Here is a 7334-nt window from a genome sequence, read left to right as displayed (position 1 = left end):
GCAGCATCCCCGCAGCACGGCCAGGGCCGGAGAAGGGGCCTGGGACTCACAAGGAGCAGACTGTGAACTGCCCTGACGTTCCAGAGACCCTGTTTGTGATGTTCCCTGCCACAGAGCGGGGTGATGTGTTTCCTTTCACCTTTCCCATTTTCCCTTATTCTTTTTTAAATTAATTGTTGATTAAATAACTTGCATTTGCTTTAAATTGTATGGAATGGTCAGTGGGTCAGAGAAATGCCCAGTGCAGAGAGAGTACCCCGGAGTGGGGACACCCGAGCCCCTGTCCTAGGTGACCACCGCAGGGTTGGGGGTCGAGCCCCCTAGGAATCCTGGGTCCAGCCTTCTCGGGGTTATGAGGACTCTGCCAGACAGGAGAGTGGAAGGGGAGTCCTCCAGGGCAGGGAGGCCACTGGGTAAAGGGAGTGGGAGCGAGGACTCAGATCCTTTCGCTAGCCCACTTCACCGGGGTCATGCAGAAGCCAGGACAGTTCCCTACAAGAGCGGGACTATTCCCCCGCTTACAGGAAGAAGGAGGTGCCTGAAAGTAGGACCCACAAAACCCAGTGTGCGAGACATCTCCACACCGACGCCAACCAACGGGAAAGGCCGATGGAGGGGTGTGTCCTGAGCCCCCCCTGCCTCTCTGGATCTCAGGTTACGAGGTCTGGCTTGGAGAGAGGTACCTCCCCCAGCTCCCGCCCGCCCAGCTTTCCCCCACCCCCTGCCCTGCCCTGCCCCGGCCATACCTGGTTCCAGCCCAGCCCTGCCGCGGGGTGGGACCAATACTGCTGCCAAGGCCGCCCAGAGGGGGGTGCGGGCTCGGGGCAACCCCCACTCCTCCCCAGACCCCGCCCCGCTCCACCCCTTCCCCCAAGACCCTGCCTCCTTCCGCCCCTGAAGCAGCAAGATTAATCCCATACGTTGCATTGATTGTGACTTATTTGCCTGATTTGAAACGAGACCAAAAGGACCTGAGTCTCCTCGCTGTCGATAGCCCCCCGCTCGGCCAACCAGCCCTGAGACTCTGAGGGGCGGGCGGCTGAGAGGTCTCACCAGAGGTCCCACAGGACGGCCAGGTCACCATCAGAGCGGATCGCTCTCAGATCCAGACCCACCTCTTTGTGAGGACCTCCCGCGATGAGAGCAACCCCCCCTTGCCCACCCTCCACAGACACCCCTCCTTGGGAGAGAGAGGGAAACAGGGGAAAAAGAAGCAAGAGAAGAGGAGAAAGGAGGGAGGAAAGAGGAAAAGGGAAACCAAAAACGATAAGCCCCAAGGTCCCCAGTGATTCCAAGCGTCAAAGCGCTCGGTAGGAAATCACATTCTGCCCCCTTAAGCCAGTGTTTTCTGTGCCGAGAATTCTGCCTGCAGCAGGTGCATCAGACCCAACAGGTTCCAAACCTCTCGCAGCCTCCGACCTTGTCCAAGGGACGTTCGTTTTCTGGCACAACCAGGGGTCGGAAAGGAGAAAACTCCACAGAGGCTCCTCCTCATGCTACGACGTGAATCCTAATTCTCTCCCCGTCCTCGAGGGGAGACCGGGAGAAGGAGACGTGCGGCAGCAAAGCCGGGGGGGTCTCAGCGACTGCCCTGGCCCTGCCCCTCGGCCCTGCCCCGCTGATGTCGGGGTCTCTCTGTGAGGTCACCCCCTCCCCACCACCTTTGCCCAATGGGCTGAGGTCCTGCAAAAGGCCTTTGTGATGTCACTGCCCCCCCACCCCTCCCCTCCCAGCTGATGTCCTGCCCCTGCCCAGCCTCTTGGAGCTTGGAGTTGTTGCCCCCGGATCTCCGCACTCAATGACTGGTGAGTCGGGGGATGGAGCCGGCTATACAATAAACCACCAGTTTTTCATAAATTAGTCGACTTAAGGCCAGAAGGGACCATTGGAGCATCTAATATGATGCCCTGCATCTCCCAGCCCTCCCGTGTGTCACAAGAGCTGCTTTTTGATGAAAGCACTTTCCCGAAAGGCATCTAGTCTTCACTGGAAGACATCAAGAGATGGAGAATCCATCACTTCTCTTGCCAGTTTGTTCCAGTGATGAGTTGCCCTCCCTCTTACAAATCTCTGCCTTGTTCTAAGGAGAATTTTTCTGATTTCTGCTTCCAGCCATTGGTTCTTGTTCTGCCTTTCTTTGCAAGACTAAAGAGCCCTTTGAATACTTGGTGTTTTCTCTCAGCGAAGGCACTTGCAGGCTGCCATCAGCTCACCTCTCCATCTTTTTAAAAACTAAACAGACTGAGTTTTTCAATGCCTTCTTATAAGTCTTCTCCATCCCTCAAATATGGCTCTTTTCTGCACCCTCTCCAGTTTTTTTAACGTTATTTTTGAAATGTGGACACCAGAATGGGATGCAGTATTCCAGTGTCAGTCTCCCCACTGCTGAATCACCTCCCTTTCCATCCTCTCTTTATCTATCCATGGATGGCGTCACGGACTCACAGGACTTGTGCTCTCTCTCAGCCTCGTACAGTCCTTGGGAGGAACCCCCTTCAGTGTGACAGCCCTTCTTGGAGATCCACTCTCTCAAGGGTTAAGCCGTAGGCCCTTCCGCCTCCTGCAACCCCTCTTCTCTGAGCCTTGAGCATGCCTGTCTGCCGTGGGCCCCCTCAGGGAGTCCCCTCACTCTGGACCCCTGGGGCCTCTACTCCCAGAGGGAAGAACGCAACCCCGATCCCGAGACTGCCGTGACTCTCAGACAGCGTAAAAGAGAGGGGTTTACTGAGCATCTGAACACAGCACAGGAAACTCTCAGGGCCTCAGGCCTAATCTCCCTCTGCACAGTCCATCTAGGTCTCTCCTGCACCCGTGTGGGCTCTGGCTGTTTTCTCTCCCCAGTCCAGAAGCCCCCTCCTTCCAGCTAAGCGTCCGATATCACCTTCCCACAAGCCTGTGTCCTTTGTCTTCTGTCCCAGGTGAACAGGCTGCCTGGGTCTCCTCTATCTCAGCCTCTCCTCTCCTCCCTCTTTTCTTTCCCCCTGGCTGGAAGCAGTCACCGGGTCTTCTCTCCTCAGCCCATTGTCCTACTACTGGCCCGACCTGGCTGTGACTTCCAAGCTGGGCCTCCCGCTCACCAGTCGCTGGGGTATCCGTTCTCCAGGCCTTTGCCTGAGGGCCCAACTGACAGGAGAGATCACCGCTGGTCCTCTGTAACAACAAACTACCTCTCCCACCAGTGCCACCTCGTTAAACAAACAGCACCCAGGGAAACTGAGGCATGCAAACCACTGAAAAACCAAGAAAATCCCCCCGTCATCACCGATGGCTTTGGCCCTGTTCCCCACAGCATCGCACCGGGAGTGGATGTTGAGTGGCTTGCCCGGTATGACACCTAAATCCTTGACAGAGTCACGGCTTCCCGGAGTACAGTTCCCCCTCGGAGGCCTGCCTGCTCTGTCCTGCTGCCCCCTCCCACTGCGCCAAGAGGGGACCTGGTGACTGGAGCTGCTGTGGTTGTGTGAGAGCGCTGGGCTGAGAGACCAAAGGGCACCTCTGTTCTGGAACAGAGGGGTCTGGCCGGTAGGCGCAGTCGCCCCCGGTTTGGGGCACAGAAGGGGCTGCGGCTGGCAGCAGCTTGAAGCCCGTCCCCCAGCTGCGCTAGGCACTGTTTGAATGAGTGCAACGTCCGTGTTACATACGGGCTCCTGGGGCTCGGTGGGAAGCACTGAACTGCCTCAGAGTTCTCTGTTTGCAAGGTCGGTGCCAGGAGATTAGAGAGACAAGGCAGGGAGGGGATCTCTTTCATTCTCCAACTTCTGCTGGGGAGAGACAAGCCTTCGAGCTCCGCAGATCTCGTCCTCAGGCCCTGTCTCTCTCTGTTAGCCGACGGCCAAGGATGTTTGGTGAGGTGCCAGCTATGCCCGTTTATACCATCCGTGACTTTAACTGCTAGGACGCACTGTCCCTTCGCGGCGGGCAGCCCGGGCTAGGCTGACGGATGCCCCAAGGTCCTAACCACCCGTGACTTTAACTGCTAGAGCTCAGAGCTCCTTCGCAGCGGGCAGTCAATACTGACTGACAGGTGCCCCAATGGCAGCACTAAGAGCCTCTCCACACCCGTGACTTTAACTGCTAGAGCTCAGAGCTCCTTCGCAGCGGGCAGCCAGGATTGACTGACAGGTGCCCCAAGAGTTTGCCCCGTGGAGGCGGCACAACTCAACGCTAGGCTCTTAGTACTCTCATCTAATGGCCAGGCTTTAGAGCCAAAACGGCTGAGGTTCTTTAATTGTGTTGGCTGCTTTACAGTAAACCAGAGAAAACAAGTCAGGCTTATGCATAAATGGTTACCAAAATTTATTAAGCTACATTCTAATCATGTGGTTACAAAATTGCTAGTGCCTACTTATTTAAATGTAGAGATGTTACACACACAAACAAGTTACAAAACTGAAGCCACAATCCCAAAGAAAGAAAACAAAGTATAGAGCTCTATTTCAAAATATGTGTACACTAAAGATAGGAGATCAGGTGTGGGTGCTTCTTACCCTCCTTGCATCTCTCGATTCCAGCGGTGCCAAGCCAGGATCGGTCACTCAATTCCGCGGAAAGATGAATAAGGGACAAGGCGTAGGGACCCTCTTAGCTGCAGAAGCCTTGGGAGGCTGTCACTTATCTGACCAGCAGATAGATAGTGAAAAGCACTCAAAAATCAGGGTGCTGTAGGTCCCCTACTTATACCTCTGTACTCCTTTATTCTCTTTCTCCTTTCTTATGCCAAATTGAGGCTGGTCTGTCGGGGTGACGCCAGCTTTCGCAAGAGTAGTTTACACTTGCAAGGGAGAGAAACAATAAGTGTCGACTACTGGACATTTCTTTTATCAGGGTAAATATTATCCCACCTAGGATGTTGGTGTGAGTGCATCACTCTATTTAGTAGGGGCGAAGAGCCATGTCTGTCACAGGGCCTCTGCCTACTGTGAGCTTAATCCTTGTATCTGTTCCCAGAGGCACATTGTAGCAGCACACCTGTGCTTTCACAGCTTCAAAGGCTGTGCTGGAATATATGTTAAGTGCCCTGTTCCGGCTTCCTCCTGTGTTTCCAGCAATGCTGGTCTGAGCAGGGGGGGGCTGGCTGTCTGGCTACACTCTCCCCAACAGAACCGGGTCCAATAAACCATATGACCTCCCCGGCCTGGTCTCTCAGTGTTTTCTGCTCCCACGGGCGTGGCTGGGAAGGGCCACAGGGCTCAGCAGGCTCAGGGAGAAACCTCAGCCCCACTGGAGACAGGAGGGGAGCAAACCTCACAATCTGTGTGGTCACTGCAGGTCTGTGCAACTGCCCCCCACTCACTCAGTGGCAGTCTGTGGGGGAGGTCTAGGGTGGCCAGGTGTCCCGATTTTAGAGGGACAGTCCCGATTTTTGGGTCTTTTTCTTATATAGGCTCCAATTACCTCCCACCCCCGTCCCGATTTTTCACACTTGCTGTCTGGTCACCTGCGGGAGGTCTGGCAGCCCCCTCCCCAGCCACAGTCCATGCGTGCCCAGCAGTCCCTGTGAAAGCTCACCTTTTCCGGGTGTCTGTTTCACACCCTCTGCCAGAGACGTTCCCCATTCTTTCTCCAGTTCAGCTGGCAGCAGGTCTCGTGCGAGGGGCGGGGGAGAGCTGAGATTTCAGGCTGCCGTCTTATGGCGGGATTGCTGCGATTAACTGGCTGAATGTGCTAATTCTGAGGACGAAACGGGGAAAGGGGCAGAGATCGAGAGTCAGGGAGTGAAATGGAGAAAATACAGGAAGCATTTCGAGCAAGGGCAAAGTGCAATAACCAGAATCCAGAATATTCTCTGCACCCCTTGTCTAACTCTGGGCCTGATTCTCTTCCGCATTGACGGCCCTTTCCCTGTCTCCGGCCGTGTCTGGAGGGCTTTATGCCCCTGTGCAGCCCCTTCACACTGCCAGGAAGGGAGAGGTGTTATGGAATCTTAGCCCAAACAGGAACCAGGCCCTGTGTCACCTTCATCCTGGGTTTCAGATGACCCCGAGAAGTTGGGGGGCCACCGGGGCCTAGAGCATGGCCCTGCCAGAGCGGCCCCGCCCCCGGTCATCCTCTTCCCCCGAGGCCCCGCCCCCCCACTGTTCACTCCTCTGGCCCCCGAGGTCCCCCTACCTGCCCCTCGCTCCTCTCCGCCTCTTCCCCCAGGACTCCACTCACCCCCTGCTTGCTCCTCTCCGCCCCTTTCCCCGAAGGGGGGCTACCGGGGGGCCATGGGGCCAGGCACCCGTCCCTTTTCTCTGTCTCTGGTGAGCGGGGGGCAGGGGGGTCCTTGGGGAAGGAGGTGGAGCAGGACAGGAAGAGGCACAAGAAGATGGGGCCGCGGGGGAAAAGGCCGAGGGGGGTTGGGGTGCAGGTTTTGGGGGAGGAGGCGGAGGGGGGATGGGAAGAGGCAGAGCAAGAGCAGGGCATCGGGCTAAGAGGCAGAGGGGAGCGGGGTGCAGGCGGGGCCCCCACTTCTCTGGAGCTTCGCTTCCAGCACTCGAAAGATGACCATGGGCCCACGGGCCTCCGGATGGGAGACCCGCCCCACATCCCCAGTGTTTCCGCCCCGCATGGACGGCCTTTTGGGGAAGGCTCAGGCTCCCCTGGCCTCTGATACGGGCTGCCCATGCTCAGCTCCTTCCACGCTCTGGAGAGGAGCAGCACCCAGGGGTGGGGCTGAGCCGGGAGGCGCTGGGTGAGGGGCAGAGGCCTCGGGAGCTGAGACCGCAGGGACACAGCGTGAGGCACCATCCCAGGCATCCCCATGAAAGGAGCAGAACAGGGTTTACCTGGGGTGGGGAGTGTATGGAGAGTGTCTCAGGGCCGGTGGAGATGTATTGCCCTGGTGAGCAAGTGTGGCTAAAACACAGGCCTCGCTGTGAGCAGGATTTGAACCTGCACAGGGAAACCTGAATGGATTTCGAGTCCAACGCCTTAACCGCTCGGCCCTCACAGCTGTGAGTGACGTGGCCTCCAGTGGCAGTCTCTACTGGAGCGGCTGGAAGCCGACGGGAGGGAGCTCTCCACCCTCAACGAGCAGCCGTAGCCATGTTGGCAGGAGAAGCTCTCCCAGCACCATAGCACTGTCCACACCGGCGCTTAGGTCCGTGTAACTTGTGTCACTCGGGGGGTGGCTTATTCACACCCCTGAGCCACATACGTTCTACCGACACAAGGGGGAGTGTAGACGCAGCCTTAGCAGAGACGCGATTAAGATCCACTTCCTGGACACTACTGTGCTAATAAACGATGGTCACATAAACACCACCCTATACTGGAAACCTACTGACCGCTATTCCTACCTGCATGCCTCCAGCTTTCACCCTGACCACACCACACGATCCATCGTCCACAGC

At 56.8% G+C, this 7334-nt stretch overlaps 1 non-coding gene across 1 annotated transcript; it reads right to left on the bottom strand.

Moving 5' to 3' along the window:
• Positions 1-6852: 6852 nt before the first annotated feature.
• On the bottom strand, positions 6853-6934 carry TRNAS-CGA (transfer RNA serine (anticodon CGA)). The gene has a single exon. It is a non-coding gene; the product is annotated as a tRNA-Ser (tRNA).
• Between the last annotated feature and the right edge of the window lie 400 nt (positions 6935-7334).

This window comes from Lepidochelys kempii, chromosome 11, assembly GCF_965140265.1.
Source record: "Lepidochelys kempii isolate rLepKem1 chromosome 11, rLepKem1.hap2, whole genome shotgun sequence".
Classification (NCBI taxonomy): Eukaryota; Metazoa; Chordata; order Testudines; family Cheloniidae; genus Lepidochelys; species Lepidochelys kempii.
This window is presented reverse-complemented; position numbering and strand designations above follow the sequence as displayed.